Source organism: Amblyomma maculatum, chromosome 10, assembly GCF_055883805.1.
Source record: "Amblyomma maculatum isolate TAMU_Amacu chromosome 10, ASM5588380v1, whole genome shotgun sequence".
NCBI classification, from domain to species: Eukaryota; Metazoa; Arthropoda; class Arachnida; order Ixodida; family Ixodidae; genus Amblyomma; species Amblyomma maculatum.
The window spans coordinates 130,137,909-130,156,361 of NC_139353.1; the positions used below are offsets into that span (position 1 = coordinate 130,137,909).

General features: G+C 46.2%; 1 long non-coding RNA gene across 1 annotated transcript; it reads left to right on the forward strand.

Annotated features, from left to right (window-relative positions):
* Positions 1-631: 631 nt before the first annotated feature.
* LOC146177459 (uncharacterized) lies at positions 632-18,311 on the forward strand. Its single transcript, XR_014701320.1, has 6 exons — positions 632-831; positions 1,199-1,383; positions 5,079-5,179; positions 5,477-5,652; positions 9,685-9,833; positions 18,189-18,311. It is a non-coding gene; the product is annotated as an uncharacterized LOC146177459 (long non-coding RNA).
* The last annotated feature ends 142 nt before the right edge of the window (positions 18,312-18,453 follow it).

The following is an 18,453-nucleotide window of genomic DNA, read 5'->3' on the forward strand; positions in this document are numbered from 1 at the left end:
CGCCTACGATCTACTGGTTATGCTTGGCTGTAAGAATATTTCGACGTACTTCAAAACAGAAATGTTAAGCGCACAGCGCAAGTTTTCGCCGCCCGTACAGAAGGACTTGGCACACGCGCATTCTTTTGATCCGTCTAAGGTATTTCTTAATTTCTTATATGATCACAGGCAATAGAAGCGTAAAGAAAACTATGTAAAGTGAGGAATGAGTGTGACGGAGACTTGAGAGCAGGCTGCTTGCGCTAGAAAAAGCTCACTTATTTTTAATACCTACTTATAAAACTAATTTAAAGTTCGATACATGGCGAGTTCGTCTGTTTTTTTTTTGTTGGTGAGCATCAAGGTGAGGAATTCTAATGCTAACTAGGATACAAAAGATTTTTTTCTTTTTGTGATTTGGTTGACGTCCGCAAAGCCACATTTTACTATGATGGTCAATGAACGAACAATTCCATTTCAGCGCATGCCAGCGCTCATTGAGAACAAATAGGTACCGTTGCGGGAGCGAGGGTCGTTTTTTCTTTCTTTAATGCCTAGAGTAAGATTAGCATTGTGTCCACATTTAGCAACCGAGAGCAGCTCGTCAGTGCCAGCCGAATGTGATATTTCTGGAATGTTTATACACAGAGAGCTGAGGAACACCTCTTGAAGAGCCTGGCACGAACTGTTGCAACCTCAATTCTGCCGCACTAAATCTTGAAATGGCAGCATCTGAATCATGTGACGCTGATAGGACAGCAGAGGAACACGGCAGTAAATTTGTTCAAGTTACCTTGAGCCCATCCTGCCGCGGTGTTGGCGCCCAGACAACACCGAAAGGAGCGAGCTCAAGTAAGTGTCACTGAATGTTTGGGAAGACCCTTTATTTCATTCATAATTTCATTTTGTAACAAAAAACTTCCTGCTGATTTTGTTTTCCCAGTATTGGTCTCTTTTTTCGGCACGTCTTGTATAGGTGCTTCCTGAAATTGCATTTACTTGTAACTGAGCATTGCTTGATCAATATCTTGAACTGAAAGCATAATTTAGAAGGCCTCTAGAAGGTTTGTAAGCTCAGGAAGAATTACTAACGTTGGGGTGCTTTCATTGAGCTGCAAGACCCATTGTTTTTGGGAAAAATGGATCAGTATGAGAAGGAAATTACTTCTTAACCTTGAGCCCTAAGAGCTGTTCATAAGGCTTCAAACTTGTATTTCAGGCGCCCAGACACTTGGAACCTTTGTCGATACGAAGAACTGCTCTGTGCAAACAGAAATTCAAGATGCAGAAGAGCACTTCGTGTGGAATTCAACACCAAAGAAAAACAAGTTTCTGCGATTTTGACTCCACATTTGAAGATGTTGACCAGACCTATGAACTGTCCATAACTGACTCAAGCGCAACGTAAGAACACGTGAATAATTACTTATTCCGGCTAACACAGTAGGTCTACTAATTCTGTGACACCGCAGTTGTGGTCACACTTTGCATTGCAGGCTGCACCCTTTTGATTGTAATTTTCTCCACTGTGCTTTGAGTGTCTCTGGCAACCTTACTCTTTCATTATAAGGCAAAAACTTGTGCAAGGGACAGGAAATTCTCTTCGTTTGGTTGATTAGCCCCTACGTTAGTCCATGATCTACCGATGTGCTCCTGAATCTCATATTTCCTTAGGAGCGTTTATGAATAGTTATGGAAAAATAATTTTATATGTAAATACTCTATTATTACGATTATGCTGCATTGTACACGATTCTTTCAGGAGTCTTCAACTACTTCTACTGAGGACTCAAGAAAATGCATCATCTTTGAAGGCAAACTACTGGAGCCATTCAACCAGTGCTGTGTTTGCTTCCAAAAAACAGAAACCAAAGTCGAAGTCCTGGGATCTGCTGCTGTGATTACATCAATCTGTAGTGATGGTCATAATTTTCGTTGGCACAGCCAACCAACCATTGGAGCCCATGCAGCAGGCAACATTCTTTTAGCTGCGAGCATTCTTTTTACACGCCTTAGCCCAACGAAGGCCGTTAGAAGGCTCTCCGTAATAGCTGTGGCCACGATCTGTGACAGAACATTCGTTCGTTACCCGAACAACTTTTTGTTGCCATCTGTAATGAAAGTAAGCAACATTTTAAAAAATTATTTGGGTGCATAATCAGTCTGCTGTGAAAATGTACTATTAGTCATCTCCTTGTTTGTAGTTGCTAGTTATGCCTAACTCATATTTTGATATACACTTCACAGTTTATACCGTTGCACAATTCTGCTGAGTGAATTACTTTGCAACATTGCTCTGTGCTCAGTCATATTTAGTCATTATTATTTATCACTTTAAAAAGTATTTTCTTCAGTCAGTTTTTCTGCTGGGGTTCTTCTGTATCAGCCACCTTATGGCTTCTCACAAGTGTAGGGGGGAAGGGAGGGGATTTTCCCTCACCGCCTTGTAAACTGCTAAGTGTGGCTGTACACACGGCACTATGCTGGACTGTTTCTTAAATGTTTATATTTCTAACATATCGATGATCAGGCTACCTTTTTATAGCAATTTCAAAGACGGCTCGCACTGGCATAAGCATATGAAATAAGCTCTTCCTTGTCAATTTGCATTTGTTTTTAAGCAGTCATGACTCACATTACATTGCCATTTTCTTTATAACTACCTTGCTTTCAATTATTAAATATGAAATACACATCCTAAAGGCCCACTGTCCACCCTCCGGTCCAAGTTTGTTTTTTTCTGCGGTGGCTTTGAGGCTTCGTCCCCACAACGCAAGGCCACACGAAGGTTTTGAAAAGAGTAATTAATAATAGAGTTACAGCCACCGCAATCAACAGATTTTGCGCTTCCCTCCCCTTCCGTCCCCTCTCAGAGGTTTTTCACTCTCCTGCTCGGTCGTCTAGCCTCCGTAAGGCAAATTCCCTTTCCTCCTCCGCGTTTTGTGGGAGATGGGGCGTCTTGTGGAGAACGTCACTTGCGTACATCATGGCCTCGCCTTTGAGTCTTTTCTTTTTCTTCGCTTTTGCTGCCTCATTGACGTTGGGCCGAATCGCCGAACCTCTCTCCTAGAAGGGAGAGAAAACGAGAAGTCACGTCGGAGTGAAAGCGTAAGTTTGCGCGAAAGAAGGGAAGGCTGTAGAAACGGCGCAGCACACAGAAAGGACTCGGAGCAGGGGGGTGGTGATGGTGGTACTCTCTGCGTGCACGAAAACCAAACGGGCGAGGGAAAAGCGGTGGACACAATTAGTGGTGTACGCCAATCCTAGCGAATAACTGCCTGGGGGGCGAGTTGGTGCATGATGGAATTGAACGGCGGCGCAACACGGAAACGGACACAGACAAGAAGGGGACACCACATGCGCACACTACCAACTATTTATTTAGAAAACGACAGGTACGACGTACCTGTCGTTTTCTCCGCGCCCAAAAAGCTGAGCGGTTTGTGCTCGAAAATCGGGCAGAAGAAGAAACCCCTGTGCGAAAAGAGGCACGGCAAGCTTTACTGTTCCTGTGCCGTCGGAGTGGTCTACGAAATCCCACTGACGTGTGGAGGGGTCTATATAGGCCAGACGGGTCGCTGTATTAACGACAGAGCACGGGAGCATGAGAAATCGTTAGAAAACGGAGGCGGGTTAAATTTGTCTACCCATTGCAAAGATTGTAACTGTGAGCCAATGCTTAACGGTATAAGGATTCTGGGCAGGAGTCGCGATCAGGTGGCACGGGAAATTCTTGAAGCCTTCATGATCAAAAAGAAGGGTAGCATTTGTGTTAGCGACTCGTCTGTATCCCTCCGTAGAAATGAAGTTTCATTCCTTGATAATTTTTTGTGACGGCATGCACTGTGCGACTTTAAGCCCGGAATTTTTAACGGCCTTGTGATGTTTAGTTAGGCGCGGGCTGTTAATTTCGTCGCCCGTTTGATTCTGCATTTGCTACCAGTGCTTTTTGTTGCTGTTGTTTTAGGTTTGACCGCTGTTGTTTTCTTTTGTTTTGACTCTGCTTTTGCTACGATCGTTTTTAGTTGCTTTTAGGTTCTTGACTGTTTTTGCTCCCCCTTTTTTGACTATGCCTTTGGTATACGATTGTGTTTGACTGCTTTTGCTTCATTTCTTTGACTCTCCTTGAGCTACAAATGTTGGTGTTGGTTTAGGTTTTTGACTGCTTTTGCTTCCTTTGTTAGACTCGGCCTTTGCTATGATCGTCTTTTGTTGTTGTTGGCCTAGTTTCTTTTACTGCTGTTGCTTCATTTGTTTTGACTCTGCTTTCGCTACGATCATCTTTTGTTGTTGGCTTAGGGTTCTGACTGCTTTTGCTTAACTGTTTTGACTCTGCTTTTGCTACGATTGTTTTATCGTTTTATTTTTTATTTGTTAGGGTTCGGGCTGGTCGCTTCTAATGTCTTACTCTGCTGTTTTCGGTCCAGACTGCATTTGCTTTGAGATATGGCCTGCCTTCTTTATAAAAAAAAAAAAAAAAAAAAAAAAAAAGTTTTTTTTTTTTTGTCCCGTTTTTGATAGTTTATCTACTGAGGTTAGAAATATCTTGTCTGATTTCCTGTTGGTGATGCCCGGAGTTCACGTGTTGGGTTTGGAGCGGACTGTGGCGATGAGTGTGATGCTTGAGATGGACATATAAATATGGCACCTTTCCGTTTAATAAATAGTTGGTAGTGTGCGCATGTGGTGTCCCCTTCTTGTCTGTGTCCGTTTCCGTGTTGCGCCGCCGTTCAATTCCGCCAATCCTAGCTTCTACCGTCAGTCAGCGACACAGACCAATGGACGTCGTTCGCGGCAAGTACGTTATAACTGTGACTCGACGGGCCAGCGCAGGAAACGGGGAAGCTGGCTTCCCAAAGGAGAGATGAGAGAGCTTTGATTTGTATTTTCGCTGCTTTGAGGCGCGCGTTCACTGTAGCATTTTGCACAGACTATCTCCGGTACCCTATCGAAACACTAGGCTCCTTTATTTAGAAGGTCCTTCCCTGGGCAGTGACCCTTTAAGAATGTCATTGAGCTTTGATTACATTACTAGGTGTGGAATGAGGCCCAGAAAATACTGCTGGCAGAGGTAAAGGACCAGCCCATAACTATTGCAGAGGACGGCAGAGCAGACTCTCCTGGATTTTGTGCAAAATACGGCACATACACCATGCTAGATATTGCTGGGAATAAGAATCTGCATCTCGAGATGGTTCAGGTAAGACATTACTTATGGCATGCAGCGTTGCATCCCCTACTACTAAATAAATACCTAGATAGCCAGATAACCGAACTATTGTGCAAGCTGATCTCTTGGTGATATTTTCCAGCCTGTTGGTGAATTTTTGACATAACCTGTAGAGCGCGGCTGCAGATCTGAAACCGGAATAGCCTATTTGCCAGACAGTCGATTGTTTTGCTTTTGCATATAAAATTTAGAAACTAATAATGTATTGAATTTTTCAGCAGTGAATATACTTTTGTTTCCTCCAATTTGAATTTTCTGTGATTTCAGTCAAATGAGGTTGGCGGCAGCACGCACTTGGAGATTGAGGGGTCTGCAGCACCTCAAGAGAAATGGCGTCACTGTGAAAACCATCGTCACAGACAGGCACTGCCAGACACGCAAATACCTCGCTAAGGAACATGGTGATATTGGTCACAGGTGTGATGTCTGGCATATTGCAAACGGTAATGATTTCTCTCTGCCTAAGGGAAGATATGGTGCTGTACATTTACTGACCCATTACTTACTTTGTGTTAAATTGTTAGCTTGAGCAAAGCATGCATAGCTGTCCATCAGTAACAGCAGAAAAAGCAAGTAAATTGACATTTTGAAAGAAAGCGCAAGCTGTGAACACAACATCAAGCCACTAGAGCAGAGGTTTCAAACACCGGGCTGCATGTAGCCTGCGGAGCTTGCTGACTCCAAAAATTTTAGCCCTTGTTCTGAAATCACGCGCCGTCTTCATGCGTCAACTTTACCATTCAGCTCATTTACCAACTGAAATAAAGCCAAAACGTATATGTCTACACCATTTTTTTTGTAGTAGATATCAGACGTTATGGTGCCCCAACGTTTACTTCAAAGACATGGCAACCTCCTCTTTTTGTTAAAGTATTGCATGTTTGAATCAACTGGTGAAACATTTTTGAATACAAAATTTCTTCCAAAGCTGCGCCTTTTGCTACCAGACAATTACAATTACCAAGGCTGGAAAGAGCCAGTAAACAAACTTTTTTTCAAAGTCATTTTAGAATAGGGTTGTCCTCAATGTAATACACAGTGGCATCGTGAGGGGGGTGCGAGGAGTGCAGTCAGCACTGAGTGCAGCGCTCAGGGCGGTGCAGCTGTGCAGTAAGAGTGTGGAAGAGGTGGGGCGCAAAATGAATTAATGCGTAAAGACGCGAAAAGGCACGCATTGGTGCTGCTGAGACACTGAGTGACAAGTGTGATCTTCTCGTAGAACGAATTATTATGTTGCGAAGAGTGCTTGAAAACACATGCCTTAGTTTATGCCAGGAAATTCATGACATTTTATCGTTGGACCAGGCCTGTGTGCGTGCGTGTACAGCACTGACCATATCTAGCTATAACAAGGTCCCTGCTTTCAAATCGTCATTGCATCCGACCCTGCCGCGCAATAAAGTTGTGGCAGGCCATGTGAAGCAGCACGTCCGGCTCCCTCTGTTCTTGCATCGTTTTGCATCGATATGCGTCTGCGTTCGGCGCAATGTTGCTTTGAAAGCAGTGCCCATGTTATAGCTAGAAGTGGATGACACTGTACAAACACCAGCATTAACTCGATACCCATGGGAAACCCCTGCGCGGGTGTGTGTTAGACAACACCTTTCGGCGGTTGCACGTGCAGTTCACTCTCCTTTTTCTAGAGAGGACCGCTGGCAGTATCTCTCTGGCAGCCTTTTGTCTTGTTCATTTATCTGCTGTGTCTTTCTCGCTGCTCGGCCCAGTCACGCATGCCTCGCACTTTCAAAACGCCAAAAGGCACGGAATTCATGTTGCTCACTGGAATGACAAGTCTGATCACTATGCGCTGACTAGAAGAAAAAAAAATGAGAAGGCAAGGAGGGGACGTTTAGAAAGGCCAGGCGCTTTATAAATGGAATTGAGAGTGAATGTACCCGAGGGTGCTCACGTAATGCACTATGCGGTTCTTATCAATTTTCTCTGAAAAGGGCAAAGTGGTTGTTAAAATGAGAAATGCTACTGAAAGCGTAAAAAAAAAAATGAGCCTGGAGACACCCACCATCTCCCAGCTCCAAAAGGCCGTTTCGCACTTAATATTTTCAGTTGGGCATCTATGTGCGTTAGAGACTGCAGTTTGGATGCTGGAGTCAACTTGCACCTTTTGAAGGAAACAAGAGGGAAATAGTTAAATGTAGGGAAAGTAAAAGGCTTTCATTTATGCCTGTGACATGTGAAACGCTCTGCTTGAGACCTAACTACAACTCATGGCCTTGAAAGTTTTGAGGAAAGGATTTGGTTACAGAGTGTTCTGAAAGTGTTTCTCTGCGGACTCTCATTATGCAACCTCGCTTATGCAGCCGAACACCCCAAGACTGTTAGCTGCAGCACGATGAAGACTTCCGGTCGCAACACTTGAGAGGCGTCTTCATTGCGCAGTTCATGAGGCCCCCTTGTTCCTCTGGTTTCCTACTGGGCAATCCCTGGAAATTTAGCACTTTCTTGTGCAGTGATTTTACTTTGCAATGAAGAGTGATCTGTAAATTTGTAAGGATCAAGAAGAACCTTTTGGCTGCTGCAAAGCGCAAGAACTGCAAGGTGATAGAACAATGGGTAAAATCAATTGTGGCCCATCTGTACTACTGTGCGGAGAGCCGCCACGAATATGAGAACTGATAGTGGCAAAGTGGTTATCTATACTGCAGCACAACTCGGATATTCATGAAGGCCACTCGACCCTTTTTCATAAGTGTGAGCAGTCAAGCCTACGACGAAAGAAGGAATAGATAAAGCAAGGTAAGCAATTTCAGACCCTGCAGCTGCCCTTTTAGACAATCTAAACACTATCTTTAGATTGCCCGAAACGACCCGCAGTTGGAGTTCAGCGGTTAGGGCGCTCGACTGCTGTGCCCAAGGATGCGAGATTGAATCCCGGCCGCAATGGCTGCTTTCGGTGGAAGCGAAAAGCAAGGCGCCCGTGTGCTGTAAGGTGTCGGTGCAAGTTAAAGAACTTAATTAAGGTGGCCGAAATTTTCAGTCCTCCATTACAGCGTCTTTCACAGCCGTAGTCGCTTAGGGGCATTAAACCCCATAAAAATGAAATCCAACCAAATCAGATTGCATGAAACGGCACAAGCCAGCAATAAATACTTGTAGATGCCCGAGCATTTTATATCTGTTTTTTTTTAACAGGATAAATGACCTAGTTGCCTCACTGCACAATTCTAATTATGCCTATGTACAGCATGTTTGCATTTGGTAATTGATGTATTGTTTGCATAAAAAATACAATGAACTTTTGATAAAGAAAATAGAACTCTGTTTTGGAGCTGGTCATTGCCTATTTACATAATTTGTGTGATGTTCAGCATAGTTCGCACCAATGTTTAGACAACTGTGCTCACAGAAATAACAAGTTTGCGTCAGCCAACGTTATGTGAAGTGCTTTGACGGGGCAAATATGAAATTGAACGACCACATATTGATCAGTATGAACTGGTCTGCGAGTTAGTCAGACATGATATCAAGTGAAGCAGCACGACGGCAAATGACTTAGGTGGCATAAAGAGACAAAGTACTTTGATTGTCCCTTCGTCTCCTCCAGGACTTGTACCGTTACACTGCTTTGACATAGGTATTGGCGCGGTCGCACTTCATTTCTGATGGCTGTAATTATCCAGTGCGGCTATGTTATCGTTTTGGCACAGGTGCACATGACCAGATTGCGCGATTCCGTTCCCTCAGCGGTAGGGTCCTCTGAGCAGCGCCACCTGGCGACCGATAGCGGAAATATTGTAAAAATGAATAATACCGGGTGTTTAAAGCTGGCCGTACTCATTGCTTCCGTGGCGCAATCGATTGACACTACTTACCTCAGCACTAAGCGAACGAAACATCTGTTCGAATCTCTGTAAGAGCAACTTATTATGAATTTGTTTTTATTTTTTTAACCACAGCATTAAAATAAGCTACGAAGATCATTCCTGGAGAGTGTTCCCCTTTAGGTTGCAATATGTACTATTTTTATTTCTTAATAGCCGTAAAAGCAGCCATGAACAGAGCCAAGAGGTGATGGCATAGCAATGGTCAGAATAATCAATTACCTTCACTGTAATCATTTACTGCCTTCAGTGAGTGCATCTTTATGCGAGTATGCACCTTTAGGTTGCGTTCAGAGACACCTTTCAGTAACTATCACCGTTTAACCCGCTGTGAGGCAACCAGTGAGGAGAAAGAAGATCCGGGACCCAACCGTTGAGGAGATGGAATTACGCAACCAGATTGGTGCTATTGTCACTTGTCCTAGGCTCCTGAAGGACATAAAGCAGCTGTCTGGGAAGGCACAAACATACAATGTGGAGACGTTTCATGCCTGCCTTATTCATTTTGCGCCTAAGGGCGCAGTATTTTCTCATGGCATCATGGCTGCCAGGTAATGTAAAAATTACAGGCTGTGAACAGCTGCACATTGGTATGATCAATTATTGTTGCTCTTGCTAAATTTGTACTTCTTGCAGATCGTACATTGCTGCACTACATGTCAATGAAAATAGACTGAGTGGTCAGCGCAGAACAGCTGCAGGAAATGCACAGTGGAAACTGAAGCACCCAGAGGCACGAGGAGGAGAGTCTGTGGCCCTGCCATTGAATGAGGACTCAACTTATGGTAGGTTCCATAAAATCTGATGCCATAGATCGAGAAATGCTGCATATTTATAAATAAATGCTAATTTATGTATATTGTTTGCATTTTGTGCTCAAAACCTCATTTCCAGGAGTTTTGATTGACATCATTAGCAGCACAATCGAATTGAGACAATATTTGGAACTGGTGTTATTCTGAAAACGTGATTCAGACAGAAATGAGATTTGATTTCAAACAGCTTTTAAAGAAACAACTTCAATACATGAGGCAAAGCGAAAATCGCCATGTGTATCCGTTGACCTTCTAATAGCTACGAGTTAAAGTTGGAGCTTAAGCCACATCCACTTTGGGTAGCTATGCTCCCACCAAGGTCCAGGGCAATTATCAACTGACGTGGACTGTAGCTAACGTATAAGCAACTGTGTGGCGAGACACATGATAGCTGATGTCAATATCGAGTATATATAGAAGCGTGCTGCGCGCCTTGGCCTTAGCCGCGCCATGGACTCCGAGTATGCACATTTCAAACCAAGACAAACTTCTTTATGCATCACCAGAGTCTCTTCATAACCATAACGAAATAAAAATCTGCTGAATAGCTTTACCATCTGTAACCATGCTTCAGCTATCACTTCACACTAGGTTTGACTAAAGCTAAACCACAGCCAATTTTAAAGTGAGGATCTGAACCATCTTTATACAGTCATAGTGTACAGCTAATGAATATGAACAGGTACTGTAATTAGATGCTTATTCGCGTCTGATTCAGCATTCGTATTTTGTTCCAGGCTACATGAAGCAGGGCACAGACATGTAGCCTTAATTTCCATTGTCAGTCGTCACTGCGATATAAAAAATTACTGTCTGTTTTCTATCATTTGAAACAGATATGCTATTTTACCCTGTCACATTGTGCAGGCTATAGGAGCAGTCTCCTGAGAACTGTCATAGATGCTGTGGAGAGACCTTCGCCACAGTGTGCTATAGCATCCCCACCGCCACCACTGAGCAAGAGCTACCCTCAAGTTTTCCCTCAAGAAGTGGTAGAAAAATGCAGGCACCGGTAGAGTCTTCTTTGATCAGGAACAGGATGGCGGGATCATTCCATTTAAACATCCCAGACTGACATACTTAAAATATGCGATGACAGTTTTGCGGCATGGTTCGTTGTCTTAGGCGAGTACCCCTACGAAATAATTCTCAGTATTGTTATGCCCAAGAAATCGGCCATAAATCGTCCGGGAGAGTCCGCGCATTCGGAGAGCGCCGCTGGAGAGCCGGATGTAGTTTTTCGAGAATGCGACAGTGGGCCGAGGCGTGTTGATGGGGGACATCAGGACAAAGGAGCATGGACCCTGATCTTCCCGACATGGAAAGGCGCGTCTTCTACAATTAAATTGAAGTAAAGCGCTCTTGTCGGCCACCCAAACGGGCGTCATTTGATCTCCGACACCCCTCTTCTGAACAATGGACCACGGCGGTGGGGCGAACCAGGAGCCCTGCACGTTGTCGTGTTGTGACTCTGCAGCGGGGGATGGCTTCCTTAGACGTTCTTAAGGAAGCGACTGTTGACTCAAAGATGCGGCTTGTGTCAACACGTGATCATTAAGACATACTGGCTTAGACCAGGGTGCAGTTGTCTCAGGATCCAGTTTGGCGGAGGGGAAATGGGTGCCTATCGCCTGGCTGACGTCGTTACAGCAAGACTGCAGATTGGGACTTTACTGCGGAAGGCTGCTTCCTCAAACGATCTTAGGGAGGCGGCGGTAAATTCAAAGGAGCTGCTGCACGTGCTGCTCGATGCCCATTAAGACCAGGCATTGGGCTACTGAGGAGGAGTGCACCGTCGCCTGACCGGCGCCGTTTAAGATGGCTGAAACCAGATGGGACATCGCCGCTTCATAGAGAACAATGGGGACGGCCTATCTGTTGTGCAGTGGTATACAGTATTCCCTGTAAAAGTGAGAAGAGGTGTGTGTATGTGCGCATTTGTGCGTGAGGTGCTGGTGGAACAGTTGGGCGGAGCCAAAGAAGCTATGGGCGGAGCTAAAAGAAGCGGCTCAGAGCCCATTGGACGTTTGGGAATCTGTGGGTTCCACAATTGGACTAAAAAGGGATTTAAGCAGCCTCCGAGGGCTGCTTCAGGGTGAATTGCCTGTACTCTCAGTTGATTAAGCGCTACCTCGCTCCCTTTAACGTGCTTGCACGTTTGCATTGTAAATATGTAAAATAATCTTGAGTTTTCTCTTTTCCTAACAACTCCTGGGGTCTTCTGCCATCCTCAACGCCTTGCGATGAAGTATTATAGAGCCCGGTCTTCCGACCATATCATCTGGATGGCAGCGGTGTGGTCGTCTGCACGGTATACTGGTTTTAGTTGTCTGAGTGCACGTCTTTCTCTTGAGGTTAGCCAGGTTATACAACACATCTCGAGCTTGTGTTGCCTAGGTGGGTGATTGGTAGCTGGAGTTGCTTAGTGATCTTTAACCACTAGGGTGGAGTGTATAGCCGTCGCTTCGGAGCAGTCATGGACATGGAGAAAGCTGCGCAAAGCGAACCTGATTTTGAAATGCGGGGAATTGGGGCTCGATTCATAGGAAACTGCTCATGGTTTGGGCAATTGAAGAGAGCAAAGCGGTCAAAGAGGAAATAAAGGAATTTTGGAAATATATTAAAGAAGCTGTTCAGAGTGAAGAAGAACGCGAGAGAAAAGCTCTTGATTGGTTTGGTTTGGTTTGTGGGGTTTAACGTCCCAAGGCGACTCAGGCTATGAGAGACGCCGTAGTAGAGGACTCCAGAAATTTCGACCACCAGGGGTTCTTTAACGTGCAGTGACATCGCACAGCACACGGGCACCTTGCTTTTCGCCTCCATCGAAAAGCGGCCGCCGAGGCCGGGATTCGATCCCGCGTCCTTGGGAACAGTAGTCGAGTGCCGTAACCACTGCGCCACCCCGGCGGGGTGACACACCTAATGCACCTGCATTCTAACCTCATATAATAAGGATGATTCAACATTCATCAAAGCACCGTTATATAGCTGAAAAGCGTGAAAAGGAGCGCCAGTATAAACTGGGCAACATGCGACTAACTTTACAGAAGCGGCAAGAAAGGGCCCACAGGTTCGGTGACCCGGCAGTTCGGTCGCTAACTCATGCCAATGCTCGTGAGATAGCGGCGGAAGTGTGTCAGGGTACAGAGACATTGTCGCCGCAGCGGAACACACGAGGGCGAAAAAACACAGTGGGTACGATCAGGATAGGGCCACGGGCTCAACTGAACCTGACCGAGTGGCACCAAGCGTCAGGCCGCTAGAGGCGCCGGCGCAAACTGTGTTGACCCTTGTACGCCGCGCGCAAATTCTTTGCTAGACCTCGCCAAAGTAGACCACGAAGCTACTGCGGCAGGTCAGAGCTACATTTCCGCTGTGGCGGAGCAGACAGGGGCGGAAGGACACAGTGGGTACGATCAGGATCAGGCCACCGGCGAAACAACCTGACAGAGTGGCACCCAGAGCCAGGCTGCTAGATGTGAAGGCGGAAACTGTGTTAACAGTTGTACCACCACGCGCGAATCCTTTGCTAGACCTCGGGAAGGAAAACCGCACAACTACTGCAGCAGAGAAGACTTAGACTGCTGCTGTGTCGGAGCAGACGGGGGCGGAAGAGCACAGTGGGTACGATCAAGATAGGGCCACCGGCGAAACGGAACCTGACAGAGTGACACCCAGCGCCAGGCCGCGAGATGTGGCAGTGGAAACTGTGTTCACCCTTGTACCGCAGAGCGGGAATTCTCTGCCAGATCTTGCGATGGTGAACCGAGAAACTATTGCAGCCGAGAAAGCGGCGACCGACATGGTACGAGTGGTGCTTCCGTACAGAGGAGAGCGCATTGCGGAGTATGTAGAGGAAGGTCCGAGAGCGGGAGGTGCCGACCGCAGACTGGAAAGCTCGATTGTCGGCAGTGAGGCAGTGAAGCAGTGAACAGACCACACGGCCGACCCAAACGGAAGTGTGGACCCTGCGATAAACTACGATGCGATGGGCAACATAGCGTCTGGTGCAGAGGCATTCGTAGCTGAAGATGCGCATGGTGAGCTGCTGAGGGAAACCACTGTTAACTTTGGAGTTGGGGCCGCGCTGACTGTTGAACCTTACGACAAAGAATGCGTAGGTGCAGTCACGGTCGGGGCAGTCACCATAGCGGCTCAGGCAGGCGGCGCGGGCGCAGAAGGAATTAGGAACACACATGATAAAAGTACGACGGATTGCGAAGAGACCCAGACTGAGCAATCTGTCACTGCTCAATTAGGGAACACTAAGGTACAGGTTAGCGAAGGCGCGCATTGCCTAAACAGCGAAGGCGCACCGCTGTGTTAGGATGACGAGCTAGCTGGCGGAACGCGTGTGGAGCTCGCACTAGTGGAGGAGCGTCGCGCAGAGATGCTTGGGCTTGAGAATGGCATCGCGCGCGCGAATCGCCTTAATGGGGAGCATTGCCGAGGGATTAAGTGTTCGAAGTATTCTTCCGAAGCGCCCAACGGAGAGAGAATGCTATCGGAGAAAACGAAAGGACCGGCAGGCAGACAGCAGCGCTAGAACGAAGGGTGGAGCGCAAGTCGGGCTGATCAGTAGGCCGAAGAAATCTGTCGAGGCAATCGGCACGGATAGCATCGAACCGACTGACCGCCCTCTATCGATAGGCGTCATAGGTACCCAGCGCCTAAGTTAACACACTCCGGAGGTTTGAGCGGAAATGGGCTCCGCTAGGGAAGTTGAAAAACGAATGGTTTTTCTTTTGAGCATGGATTAAGCTGCATTGTTTTCCTCTCCTGTGTAATCTGTTAGCGGTTTTCTTTAGGGGGATAAAGGCCAAATAGCTTCAAAAAAAAAAAGAAAGAAAACAAGAGCGCAATGCGGAAATTTAAATTCAGCGTACAAACCAGGTTCGTCGTGCCACTTTCCGCCCATGTGCTTTCGTAGTGACAGCTACGTAGCCGTTTTCAATTCTCTATTTATTTATTTCATTAATTGTGTGTTGAGCAATTCTGCTACGACTTAGTGACTGGCATATCTCATAGGCTGGCTGTGTGCTGCCTAGCTGGTAGTGAGGGCTCGGTGCAGGTTTTACAGCTAAAGCTTCAATTTGACGATGACAAGCTATGCACAGTACCCTGGCGGAGGACTTTGCTCCTCAGACTCCAAGAGCGACGCACATTCGTGGCGCACCCTTGGCTGCAACCACTTCGTAGCGTCTTCTCGGCGGTGGTGGAGCAGTTACGCCCTAGAAATAGGCCATAAATCGTCCCGGAGAGTCCGCGCATTCGAAGAGCGCCGCAGGAGAGCCGTATGTGATTTCTCGAGAATACGACAGCGGGCCAAGGCGTGTTGAGGGGGGACATGAGGACAAAGGAGCAGGGATCTTTATCTTCCCGACTTGGAAAGGCGCGACTTCTACAAGTAGTTTGAAGTCAGGTGCTTGTGTCGGCAACCGAAACGGGCGTCCTTTGATCTCCGACACCCCTCTTCTGAACAATGGACCACGGCGGCGGGGCGAACCAGGAGCTGCGGCACGCCGTCGAGTTGTTGCCCAGCAGCGGGGGATGGCTCCCTTAGCCGTTCTTAAGGAAGCGACTGCTAACTCAAAGTTGCTGCTTGTGTCAATACGTGATCATTAAGTCTTAGTGGCTTAGAGCAGGGTGTAGTTCTTTCAGGCTCCAGTTTGGCGGCGGCGAGAGGGGTACCCTATCGCCTGGCTGGCGTCGTTGCTGCAAGACTACGTATTGCGACTTCACTGCTGAAGATTGCTTCCTTAACTGATCTTAAGGAGGCGGCCGTGAATTCAAAGGAGCTGCTGCATGTGCTGCTCGATGGCCATCAGGACCACGCACTGTGATGCTGAAGAGGAGTGTACCATCGCCTGATCGGCGCCGTTTAAGATGGCTGAAACCAACTGGGATATCGCCGCTTCATAGAGAACAACGGGGACGGCCTGGCTGTTGTGCAGTGGTATGCAGTATTCCCTGTACAAGTGCCAGGAGGTGTGTGTATATTTCCGCGTTTGTGCTTGAGGTGCTGGTGGAACAGTTGGGTGGAACCACAGAAACCATGGGTGGAACCAAAAAAAGCGGCTTAGCGCCCATTGCACGTTTGGGAAGATGCAGGTTCCATAATTGGGCTGAAAAGTGCTTTAAGCAGCCTCTGAAGGCAGCTTCAGGACGATTCGCCTGTGCTCGCAGTTTATTAAGAGCTACCTCGCTCCCTTTGACGTGCTTGCACGTTTGCATGGTAAATATGTAAAATAAATCTTCCGTTTACTCCTCTCCTAACAATTCCTGCCGTCTTCTGCCTTCCTCAACGCCTTGCGGTGAAGTCCTATGGGCCCGATACTCCGATCATATCAGTATAGACTTCCTCAACCTTCTCAGTTTTCACCTCTGATAGCTTCTAGTTTCGGCTGAGCAAGGTGGAAGTTCCGCAATAACTCTGTACCTGCAGTGCTGGTGTCCTCCTACTTCCTTGAGCCAGCAAATTAACAACCATTGTCTGTTAAAATGGCCGTATTACCTAGGGCATCTCTGAAGGACATGTATCCTTGCTCGTTGGGAGACAACCTATGGTATTGTGGTGCTTTGTCATGGGCCTACTCACCTCTCTATGCATTTCGATATCAACCAAGAATGGACTGGCTTATTCAGCTGTGTTTTTCTTCTTTCTATAGTGTGGTTGTTGTGGCATGTCGATTTCTGTTGACTGTCCATGAGACTGTCTAGTTGAGTGCCTGTAACAAAGAATGCTTCTCCCATTGTATGTTTATGCTGGTTTAAGCTGTGGTTGTTAGCTGTATATTTTCCCTTTGGCAGAGTTAGCTTACCTCATAAAAGAGAGAGTTTGGCAAATTGCTCTACTGAACTACAAGGCTGCATGTCATGTAGCTCTTGCTTTTCTGGCTACTGTATATTGCACTCACACTACCTCAGCCACAGATTCTACGGGAGAGGTTAGTCACGAGGTCATTAGCTACTAAAATCAACAGAGGAGTGCAAGAAGTCAAGTCGCAACTTTCAAGAGTCGCATGAAAGTGGGGTTGGTCCATGTACATGTGGTAGCAGCATCTGCTCTTTAGTTTGCTGGTTTCCCACATATTCAGTATAAAAGAGGACAACTGGACAATTCTGGGAAGAGAGCAACGGTTAGCCTTGACTGCCTAGTAAAGAGCAAAGACATTAGTCTGCCAAACAAGATCCGTATAACTCGTGCTATGGTCTTTCCAGTTGTTATGTATGTATGCGAGAGTTGTACTGTGAAAAAGGCTGACCGCCGAAGAATTGACGCGTTTGAACTGTAGTGCTGGCGAAGACTCTTGAGAGTTCCTTCGACTGCCAAAAGATCAAATCAGTCGATATTGTCGACCATAAACCCCGACCGCTCATTTGAGGGACAAATTCTAAAGTTAAAGCTCAGCTGCTTTGGTCATCTGATGAGAAGAGAGGAGTCGCTGGAGAAAGATTTGATGTTGGGAAAGGTTGAGGGTCGCCAGAGAAGGGGTAGGCAGCGAACGCGATGGTTAGATGGCATCCTCGAGGCACTGCAGATGAAGTTATGTGATGTTAGGAGGATAGTGGGAGACCGGAAAGCGTGGCGTGACGTGGTTCATAGGGTCACGAAGAGTCGGACACGACTGAGCGACTGAACTGAACTGTCAATATGGGCAGCCTTTCATGTAGAATGAAAAGAAAGCAGTTTTGAGCCCTTTTTTTCATGCATATGTTTGATACTTCTGGAATGAACCATAGATTTTTTTACGTTGCAAAGTTTTCCTTGTGTCATGCTCCTGGACAAAAACCTAACTACCTCTTCCGTAAAATGAGGAAAAGTATTGCCTGCATACCTGCCCTGTATTGTACTGAACCATGCATGTTTTGGAAAACTGCTCTTCATTTCACTGTGTTGTCTACATGTTTTTGTTTTCATACATACACCCAGCATTTTCCAGGCTCATTCAATGCTAGTTATTTGTTGGATTGTTGTGCTTCTGTGTTGTTCTTTGAAAAGCAAAAAGCTTCCCTTGTGTTTCTGAAGGTGAAATTAGAGCAAGGGCTATATACAAAAAGAATGCATAACTGTTTCCTTGGATCCAGTATCCATATGCAGCTAGAGCCACAAGAGATTACCACCCTCACAGATTATCTCCATTGTTCGCCGACACGAACAATTTCAAATATTCCTTCTTCCCCAGGACAACAGCCTAGTGGAACGATCTAACACCACATGTGTTAACATCTTATAATGCTCTTGCTGTGATTGAAAGTGTGTTTGACCCATGACGGTTTCGCTTATCTGTCTCAATTGTTTTCTTTCATGCTTTGTTTTTTCAGCATTGCTTCTATAAAACCTGCATTTATCATTGCGTCGCATTGATCACCTGTGTCACTGTTACCCCAATCTTGCTTCGGGCTTTTTAAAGCCTGCAGTATTGCATAAATAAAAATAAATAAACCTAAAACCCCTATTTGTTTTATAAGTGCTATTGCCAGTGCACGGCACAGCTCTGCAACGTGTTATGCTGGTGTTGTTGCAAACAATCATTGCTCATTCTTGGTCGCAGTAGCTGTGTGTATTGTAGAGATTGCTTTCTTCACG